The sequence below is a fragment of the Monopterus albus genome, unplaced genomic scaffold, assembly GCF_001952655.1.
Source record: "Monopterus albus unplaced genomic scaffold, M_albus_1.0 scaffold41.1, whole genome shotgun sequence".
Taxonomy (NCBI): Eukaryota; Metazoa; Chordata; class Actinopteri; order Synbranchiformes; family Synbranchidae; genus Monopterus; species Monopterus albus.
This window is the reverse complement of record NW_018127921.1, coordinates 2303500-2314464: the sequence shown is the minus strand read 5'-3', so window position 1 is coordinate 2314464 and position 10965 is coordinate 2303500. Positions and strand designations below refer to the sequence as shown.

The 10965-nt window shown below is 39.9% G+C and overlaps 1 protein-coding gene across 1 annotated transcript in view; it reads left to right on the top strand.

Moving 5' to 3' along the window:
- col7a1l (collagen type VII alpha 1-like) overlaps positions 1 to 10965 on the top strand; it is a 53077-nt gene that overhangs the window by 483 nt on the left and 41629 nt on the right. The window contains exon 2 of the mRNA XM_020599438.1: positions 7741 to 7795. The gene's annotated coding sequence lies outside the window, so the exon portion shown is untranslated. The remainder of the gene's footprint in view (positions 1 to 7740; positions 7796 to 10965) is intronic.

The window sequence follows — 10965 nt, the reverse complement described above, 5'->3', positions numbered from 1 at the left end:
AGGTTACAGACGCACCATGTGCTAGCAATAACCTTCCTTTTTGGCACATTCTTTCTCCTTCTTTCATGCTCCCCTTTTCAGTTTGGGATCTTTGTATTTCACGTTGTCAGTCATTCATTTCTTTTTATGTATTTTCCTGAAGCCTATTCCATTTCTCTGTCACTCTCCATGGTATTCTCATTACACTGTCCTCCCTCCTGCTACTGCCTCTTTTTCCCAAGCTTTCATTCCCCAAAAGTTGTTGCTTTGTACACCCACAGTTCATTTCCCATGAAATTGTGTGATCCAGTAAAATGTTCTTCTTCATAGCATTCTGAGGAGGTTTAGACTCCAGCTATCCAACAAATTGCTGTCCATGTACCCCCAGCTGTTCCATGCATATTAAATTAGACCAAAGGGGGACATTTTGAAGGGCACATGGTAGAGGAGAGGAGTCAAAATAGACAATCACAGCAGAGGGAGGAGAGGTGGGTTACGAGGACAAAGGTTATGTGACGGCTGTGAAAACCCCCAGGTGTCCCCACTTTGAAATCTTTTACCTGGCCATATGTTCAAGCGCTAATGATTTTTTGAGTTACTTGTCAGCTACTCAGGGTTTGTGGAGCTCAGTGAGCAACAGCTTGATGTATGATGGATAAGAAAGGGTGCATATGTCTTTGTGTTTACCTTAATTTTGGTGTGTCCATACAATCTGAACATTAGGAACAACAACACAGACAGGTCACAGATAATGTTAGGAATTATGCTTCTGTTTCTTTTCTCTCACACTGATGAACCATATTTACCTCTTCACATCTCTGTTCCCTGTCATGTTTATATGCAAAAATGACCTGAATTTTATGTAAATACTTGCTTTTGTATATTGCACATGAAGCAGCTGTGTTGAGAGCAGACGTCCGTTCTCCTGGCCATTTTCCATTTCAGTTAACGTTTCTGCAGAGCTCCAGTGACCTGTTCTGAGCTGATATACAGCAGACTTCTCTTTGCTTGTGTGTGTGTGTGTGTGTGTGTGTGTGTGTGTTTGTCATCTCTCATCTGTGGCCAATATACAGTCTTGTACAACACAAGAAGATACATTTCACTGCCTGACTGGTGGAGGGAGAGCATTTATATCTATATGGTATATACAGGGTTGTCAGATATGAGCTCAGATCCTGGTAAAGGTTAAAGTTAAGGGTGAGTGAATGCATGATCAGTTCTCATTCATGTCATGAACTAACCAGATATTCAGAACATCAGATGAAAAACTGTTTCCACCCAAACTGCCATAATCAATTACATCAGCATGTTGCTCGAACCCTAATCAAAAGTATCGAGTGTCACCAACTTTATCCTGTCATACTGTCATATTCCTATAACATGTGTAGTATGTTTGATAGCTAGTGATGTTAATATGCAGCTAGCACACTGATAAATGCTTTTTTCCACAGTCAACATAAATATCTTCTAAAAATCATATTGTTGGCTATTGTCACTGTAAAATTCAGCAGTGCCAGTACTAATGTGATGTATTCTGAACACCTGAGTACACTCTGTACTGTCCTTCACAGTCCTGCTCTGTGTGCTCAGTTAAATCCAGTTCTGCTCTGCTCAGTAAAGCTGGATTAGGTTTAGTTGTGCAGAAAAGGCACTGAATCAAAATGCTAGCAGTAAACTCCTTCAGCACAGTAACCTTTGTAACTGAATCTCACTGGATTTTATACATATTGTGTTTTTTTTTTTTTAAGGAATCAGTATGAAGTCGACCTCTGGGTTTGCTGGGGAATGTGTGAACTACTGGGGGGAAAAAAGCTGTTTAACATGCAGAACTGAAACCCTGAAAGGAAAAACTGAAAGGTTTTGTTCATAAACAAGTGCTTAATTTAAATTTTGTGTATAGAAAAGTTTTGTCCAATTTCATGCTAGATGAATTACAGAGATTTTCTCTGTAAGGTATTCACATCAACTAACTGTCAGTTCTGTCTACTTTGCCTGTCTACTTTCTAACAGATCAAGTTTAATTGGCAGAGTTTAGTCAAAATTCCACTGCTATTACCGAGCAGTATCATTTCACAGAAACACCTGGATATACAAGTCAGTAGCTTAACCTCTCTGTTGTTTGTGCTTTGTAGCCAGACATTTGGACTGCCAAGTGAGAGGAGTCTCTCTGTGTCTGTAGGATGGATGCATGCAGGCAGGCACAGCGGCTGTTAAATTATGTAAAATAACTACTGTAAACCCTTAGATGAATGAAGGTGCACACATACACTCACAGTGTTAATCTTTCATTTTTGAACTACTGAAAGTTTTTGTTTCCCCCTTGAGCAAATCTTCATCATATATGCACAGTAAAATTCTCTCTAGATGCTATTTAAACAAGTTCAGTCAAATCCTGTGTGAGTGTTGGAGCTATGCAAACACAGAGTGATGATTGGAATCCAGGCAGGACTTCCTGTAGGTTGATTCTTGAGGATTCCTCTTATGCACTGAGCTGCGGTTCGAAGGTGATTACAGCATTTCTGTCAGTGGTGAAAGTTTTCTGAGTGACAGATGCTCATGCAGGTGGAAACATACATCCACTAGTGGTGCTTTTTTTTTTAACAGACAAAATACCTCACTCCCTCTTTCACTTCTCTGTGCTCTCTTAAAGGTTCAGAAGTTGAATGACAGCACCTGCTGCCCTTTGACCTTCTGGAGTTGTCTAGTTCCTAAAAATTCCACATGCATGTCAACCATTTTTCCAAATCAAATGCAATGTCTTAGCTCTGTGGAGCTACAGTAACCTATATTCACAACATAGTTTATAAACTATGCTCATAGCTACAGAATCTACACTTACAGCATTTTAAATAGCAGTATTATTTGTTATTCAGTCATAATTTTATGTGGCTATAATTAATACAATTACTGCTTTACATCTCATTGTAATCTATATAATCATGGCATTATTTACTACCTTCACTCTGTACAATCTGAGGTTTGTAATTATACACTGAGTTCAATCTCTGACCTTCAAAGTGTAAAAATGAACCATAGCTTTTGTTACTGTTAAGGTGGAAGCCTCAAATGTAAGGAAAACTCCACAGCTGAGAGTACTTTTTTGTGTGAGGTATTGACTCACATTTCTACACGATTCTTTAGTTTTCTGTTTGTGTTGAAAAATGGATTTACTGTGGCATCATGTCTTCTTAAGCACAGTGAAGAGAACTGGTTTTGTTCATTATTTTGATATCCTTTGTTGGCTTCAGAGTGGTAATTGGACACACACTCATGACTAATTCTTTCAGCGCAGACTTCTGCTGCATCTCAATTCTCTGCTATGGTGCCGCTTGTCCCAACAAACCATCCTTGATGCTGCAACCGCTGTTGTCATCTGTTGCCATGACAGCTCGTATCTCAGTCGGAGGCGGGAAGTCACATGGTTCATGAAATGAATTTATCATGACAAAAACTGCCTGTAAGAGCACTCTGTGTGTATACAAAGGGTATGGGTGTGTGTGCATCCAACATGCTTTCATCTGTTTCTGTTTTGTGCACACTGTTGCTTACTGTCTATGTGTATCTCTGTTCTGTGTGTGTGCAGGTGTGCACGTGCTGTGTGTATGCTTATACTGCTAAAAGGCTTGGCACAGAGAAGGCCTTTTGTAGTTGGCAGCAGTGGGCCCTCTGCCCAGCTTGTACAGTTTATGGATGTGAGTCAGAATAGCATTTGCCTCTGGCCAGAGAAATACTGCCTATCTTCCCGGTGTGAAACATCAACAAATGTGCCAACTCTGACAGCATTAAACAAAAAACTGACACAAGCATCAAATCTTCCAGATGCACATCTCATGCTGTCAGTCTGTCAATAGTTACATTAATGCCCCACAGAAGGAGGCAGGAAAGCAAATGAAATGCCAGTGTGTGTGAAAGCAAACTTTCGAGGCTGATTTCACGGTACAGCAGTAGGTGACATGTTGTGGTTCTGAAAATGTAATTGTTAAGTGTTTCAAAGTGTAGGTGATCAAAGTTCAGCTTGGAGATGCAAATACATTTCAGAAAAAGACACTACCAACTTCATTTTGCGCTCAAGCTAATAATATTACAGTAATGTACCCTCCAATTACACACAGTAGAAACAATTACTCAGTTCTGAATTTCAACTTAAAGCCTCAACTTTACATAATTAAAGTGTCATGTGAGAAATCATACAATTAATGGAGAGTCTTACAACCAGCAGCTACAGTAAAGCAGTGTTTGATTTTCATAACTTTTGTGATGAAACTAGTGGAGCAAAAAAGAAGGTAGTGGAGAAATGAAGATGTCAGAAATGTATTAAATCTGCTTTTTATCAAATTAGAAGTAGAAGCTCCTTAAGGCATGAATAGTGAATGATCAAGGCTCTTCCAAGCGATATATTAAGAAGTAATTATGTTCACTTGTACCTCAATTTCTTACATCATATTAGTAGTTATGGAACTGACTTCTAATAAACAGAAACTGTTACGAAAATATGTCTGCATTTTGTGGGGTATAAAGATGGGGGAGAAGAGCTTAACTCCCAGTTAAGATAAAATATAATTACCTCTGACTGATATTTTATTGGGCTGTCAGTAAAGCCAGTCCATGGGATTCCTAGTGAATGACAAACATTTACACTCAAATTTTGACACATCTGTACCTGTGCACACATTTTTTTATTTGTTTGCCTTCAGTATCAGATGCTGATTTAGGTATTTCCGACATGGGCACCCACCCAGGGCGGCATCAGGCGGGGGGCAAGTGCACAAAAAATCTCAGAATGGTAGGGACTTTGGCATGATATTTGCATGTCAAGTCAGCGATGTTGTCTGGGTCAGTTAACCTTGTTGGGCGAATCTACTGCACCTATAACATTGTACAGTAATACAAATGACAGCACGGTGGTGCAGCGGTTAGCATTATCACCTTGCAGCTGACTGATGACTTTGTTTGCATGTTCTATATTAATATAATTATAAATGCTACAATGATGTATTTGTGTTGCTCCAAATGTCTGAATAAAACATCCAGTTAGCAGAATGGTGATTTTGTGTTGCTGGGGAGTTTGCCTAGAGAGCTATACCAGTTGTAACCGCCACTGTTCTGTGTTTATTCCCAGCCACAATAAGCCAACGCACACACCCTTCCTTTTTAAAGCCCCAGTGACTTTGCAAATTTACACTAACTTGCATTTGCTGGTTTTCCCTGCCTCCTTAGTTCTTTCTTCACCTTCTTTCTTTGCTTCTTTCCCTTGATTCCCACTAACGGCACTCCCTGTGATTGTTTTCTGGTTAGCCTACAGTGTGAATTTAATTGTAGCTCACTTTTGAGCCAACACCTTCTGTTGGGGGGTGGTACTGTCGGCCCACTTGGAGAAGGAGTGCAATTAGCTGAAACAAGGCTGGTTAATATTCCCTACTTGAAAACCCCCAACAGGTCCACAACACCTTTTATTTCTAATCACACCTACTGCTGAAAGACAGGCTCACTCCCCCATGATGTAATGTCTCTTATAGGAAGCTATCAAGACTGTAATGCGGTGAGTGTTTACAGTGTTACTGTAGGTGTTGGTGTGATATGGTTAGTTAAGGTTATGTTCCTCTCGAACTGTGAAGTCCAGTCAGCACTGACACCCGCAGTAGGGGGATTCTCTTGACACAACATCAGGAAAAAACAGAGATGGATGCAGAGATACCTCCTTGCCTTTGACTGTCTAGTAAGAGTGGTCTTGACTGATGTGCCCTCATGAACTTTCCTATAGTGTTGCAGGTCAATCGCAGGGCAGCATGTAGCTCAGACGTCCCTGAGGCCAGTCCAGAATATTCCACCTTTTTACTTCACACCAGAATACCATCTCTCACACACATAGATTTGCTGTCGAAGTCCATCACTTTAAATGATTTGTGCTGCAGTGCTGCACCATCATCAAGGAGGTTTGATAGGAAAATTCTATGTTTCAATAAGGGAGTGCATTTAATTTTGTAATTAGCTACATGTATAGTATGTCTTTGACAAATCATAATGTCTTAGTCTGCATACAAATGCAGCCACATCAAATTAGTTATGTACATGCTTGAGAATGTACAGTAGTAATCCTGCAACATACCAGAGCATATGAGAGGAGTGGAGCGATTAGCCTGCTCAAAGCCGCACCAGGCAGCTCCACTCATTATCGCTCAGAGCTCAACTCAGATTGCATCCCAGTCCACTCAAATCACACCCAGTCACTCCAAAAAAGTGGAAAAATCTGCATGTACTTAATTTCTAGCTTTAACTGTAGCCTTACATCCCAATGAACTAAAGAACAATGACCACTTTTTCCAAACATAAATGCTTTATTTCAAATTACACTTAACAATGAATATAACACACAAAGTCATATGTAAAATTCAACAATTCCCAAGTGAGTAAAAATATATATTAACATGTCTTTTAAAAAAGCTGCTCTGCACTTTGTACACCCCCTGGGTGTTCACTGCCGCTGACATGCTCTGCTACATACATTACGGATAGAGATACTTGTGCTGCTGCTCTAATTTTGTGTGTGAGGCAGTAATTGATTGTTTCAAATGGATGTTAAATCGATGTAATTCCATACATATATTACTGCACCTTCTCCTGGCATCTCTGGACCTCAGCCAGATCCTGCTATTGTGCACGTTAGGAGCGGGTGTGTTGAGTTATAGCATGTCAAGACTCACAGCTGGCTAAACCCTATTAAACTGGTCACTGCATTCCTCAGGTGACCTAGTGCCAGACCCAGTGTCCCAGAACAGACACAAAACACACACACACACACACACCAACTGAGAGGTGCTTGCAAAACAGGACCAGTTAATCCTCTTTCCGCTGCTTTCTGTTTTGAGAAGGTATTTGCTCTATAGTCTATTTTGTTTGGGTTTATGTCCAAGTATACAAACCCTAAATACAGAATTATGGGAGGAGTACAAGTGCTCATGCTTCAGTAGATTGACTTTGGTTGTGTTTGGCACTATTTGATGTTAACATAAAGTAAACTATTGTCATAATAAATAGCACGTTGTGTAAAGGCGGTGTACAAATGTATAGTTGACAAAGACAAACAAGCTGTAAAAGATATGAACAACACCAAATCAGTAAAGTGTGTATCTTGTGTATTTGCACCAAGATATAAAACACATTCATGGGCTATCTCCTGTCTTCAGGTTTTTGTGTAGCCGAGAGTTTTGGTGGATTTTCACATTCGTGACTCAAGGGAGATTTGACCTAGAGTATGATTGTGGACAATTTCCAAGTTTTTAAAATCATCCATCATTTATTCTGTTAACCAGAGGTGAAAGTCTGTATCTGCAACCCCCATAAACAGCCATGCATACACTACAGCAGTCACAATGCATTCCCAGCAGGGTCAAAGCTCATCACTAACCCCCAGCTACCTGTATGTGTCTCTGTCTGTCTGTTTCTCTCTCTCTCAGTCTCTGAGCCAACAGGTTGTAGCAGCTTCGCCCCCACCCCTCTTCCCAAACTTTTCTGCACTTCAGCACTGGCCAGGAAAGCAAGCCTGTGTCATTCATCCACTTTTACATTCTTTCAAACACACCCACATCCTCTTTCACGCAGATATAGACACATAGATATGTATAGTATACACTGACTCTCATGTACCATTCAGTTGATGATCTCTAATAACACACTCTGCAGGAATATAATGGTCCACACTTTTTTTTCCCAACTTGGATGAAATCTTTTGGTGTATTTTAGGGAATATGTTCTCCCTTTCAGCCCTCAAGTGATCACCTGGATTGTGAAGATAATGATGATTCACTTCTCTGCAGTGGTAAGTGAGAATGTGCAGGCCCATTTTAGGGCTGTAGTCAAAACCCATTGCTTTAACTGCACTTTAATTTGGTGCTTTATAAAGTAGTTTTGAATCCTTAACTGCATAGATAGCCTTGTTACAGCCTAAGTGTCTGGACGAAGACCAATATTTTTCATGCTGTACCTATTCTTCAGTTCTTTATAGTACAGCTCTTTTCTTGTCTCAGTTGCATTTATGTGATGAAGTACAGCAGTTTCTTCAAATGTGCCAGTCCATGCAGTCTAAGAGTCTAATACGCACTGTCCATGGAGTGCAGGTGTCCTGTGTGCTTGCATATGTGTAAGTGTTAAAACTCTGCAGGACTTAATGTGAGATTTTACACTTCCAGACTCAAGAGGAGCATAAAAACAAGATGTTGTGCATTTCACAGTCATGTCAGCTTTACTGGATTCATGAATAATAAGAGCATACCAGGTTGTTTGTGAAAGCGTTGTCAGGAGATGAAACTATGTAGAATGAATTTTGAACTTTTTCCTCTCATGCATAGACTTGTCTGAGCTGGCTGACTGCACATGCAATGTGATATTAGGACACTATGTTGCACACTTATGAGAGCATGTGTTTTTATCTGTTAGTGTGTGTTTTAGCTGTAGATTTGATGTGTTGCACCAAATACAACTGCTTTGGCACAATGTAGCTCTGAGGTGTGTATGTGCCTTGTCACTGTTACCAGTTTCTCACCTATAATCCGTTCTGTGATGTGGTGAGGTGGAAATTACCATTAGGTAGGAATAGCTGACACGCAGTTAGACTTGCAGGGCATATGATGCATGAGGGAGTGTGAGTGAACGGGTGTGAGAAATGAAGATAGGGAATAGAGAGGGAGTATAAGGGCGAGAGACAGTAAACATCATTTTGTAGCATTATTTAATCCTCTCATGGGCAGTGATAAGCTAAAGACCTCAGACACAATGCGCACACTTTTTCCTTGGCAAAGATGGACACAGGGCTTGTGATCCCAATGCGGTGTGAGTGATAGATGCAGTCCTGTGCGAGTGTTTTTTGATGTGGGATGACATCAAAAACCTGCCTGAGTCAGGCTTATCATTACAGACACTGTAGACATTAATGGTTCACAGTGGGAGAGTTGCAATATCCCTTGACTTTTCCTCTAGGTCAAGTTTTTCATCATTTTCCTCGTACTTTGATTTATGCCCACATTCCTGCAAAAGTAATTGCCCTCGTCCTCAGTTGTTGAGTGCTAATCAGCAAATGTTAGCATGCCAACATTCTAACATGGTGAACATGATTAAAAAATGATACTGTATCTGCTAAACATTAGCATGTTAGCATTATGTAAACATGTTAGCATGCTGACTTTATTATTTAGCTCTAAAAACCACTAGCATGTGTAACCCCCAGCATGGCTGTAGACTCTTAGCAAATTGTGTGTGTGTCTATTTGTGTGTGTCTGTTGGGGGGAGTTTAACTTTTTTTTTTTTCAAAACCACGTAGAAGCACATTAATGTTTAGCTAAAACCAAACCCCTTTTATTTATTTATTTATTTATTTGTTTGCTTGCTTTTGATTAATTTTGCACATTGCTGGACAGCCTCTGCTTGTGTCAGGAAGTGTGTATCACCTTCGGTTGTAATAGCATGAAAAGAAAAAGCTCACACAATTGTGTCATCACGCTGAGGTCATTTTAAAACTCTCAGGTTCTGCTTGCCTGCTGCTTGTCTGAACAGCCATAAAAACCTATTTGAAAGCAATAAGAAGATACATGCAGAGACAGATCTTAGATCTGCATTGGTATGTGAGGGGAATGAATGTTTTTGGCTGCATTAAGTTTAGTTCAAGCATTGCCAGATCTGACTTCCACCTACAAAGGATGTAAACTAGTCAACCTTTAGCCATTTGTATCAGGACAAATGGCTGAGGGATTTTCTGAAATTCAAATAGTTTCATATTGATCAGATTTATTTTCATTTCATTATGAGTTTATTGTTTAAATATTGTCTGGAGTTGATGTGTCGGTGGAGTGCTTGATGTGTAGAATGTGAATATTTAAAGCCAGAAGAAATCCATTCTGTTTTCATCTCATGTATAGTACCTGAGTGAAGGCAGCTCTCTCTTTGAGGTTATGATTATGAATTTGCAAAAGACACTGCACAGACTGGGCACATATGCAGGTACACACTGATGTGGGGGTTAGCAAGCTAATGCAAAACAGCACAAGCCATTTCCCTAGATCACAGTTAATGTGTTGAATGTGTTGCTCTCAGATGGAAGTTCATTCATTTTAAATCGAGTAATCCATTACTGCTGCACGACTGTGTTGTGTGCTGATTTAAGGTTTGGATTTACTCTACTTAGTCATTGATTATGCTCTCTTAACTGAATGTTGTTGTAGCTCTTTCGGTTGATCCATGCTCAGTACGCATATAAGAGAAGAGTTTAATACTCAACACATTATGGCTGCAGGATCCTTGAGCTGAATTTGAAGTGGCCTATAAATCTGCACAAATGTAGTACAAATCCTACAATTAGTTACAATCACTGCAATGTACTTGCTTTTAGATATCACCTTCCAATTTACATGTCTTAGTGGGTGATAATGTGCCAGTAAAGCAGCTGCAACCCCTCAGTGGGACTGAATTACCTCCATTCCCTGTGTCATGCCAAGTCCAAAGCTGGAGCCTTGAATCTAATCTTTTTCATAACCTGAAGTTTCCCTTGCCTGTCGAGGAAGCAAAAAAGGAATCCCATAATGTTACTGTACCTCAGTTTGCTCTTGTAGACAGGTAATGCTCCTCCTCCATCTAGATTTGCTGTGAAGAATGGCTGTGCTTTCACCAGTACACCTCATCTGTCTAAATATACCTGTCCTGCTGACACTGCCAAATACTTTTTTCCACTTACCTGTCTCCCAAACATCTGCAGTTAAGCTTTGATAATGTTGAAGTATTTGGTCAGAGAACACTAAACAACAGTGTGAATGTCTTGTGCTTTATATAGATCTTAAAAACAACCCAGACTTCCAAAAATGATCACAATAAAGCAAAAATTTTAAATCAACATTTCTTTGTGTATGTGAATGTGTTTTTACGTGTTTTTCTTTGTAAGTGCATCAATGTTGTCCCCACATGCAAACTGAGATAAGAATTTCATTCACACATTGCCTTCCC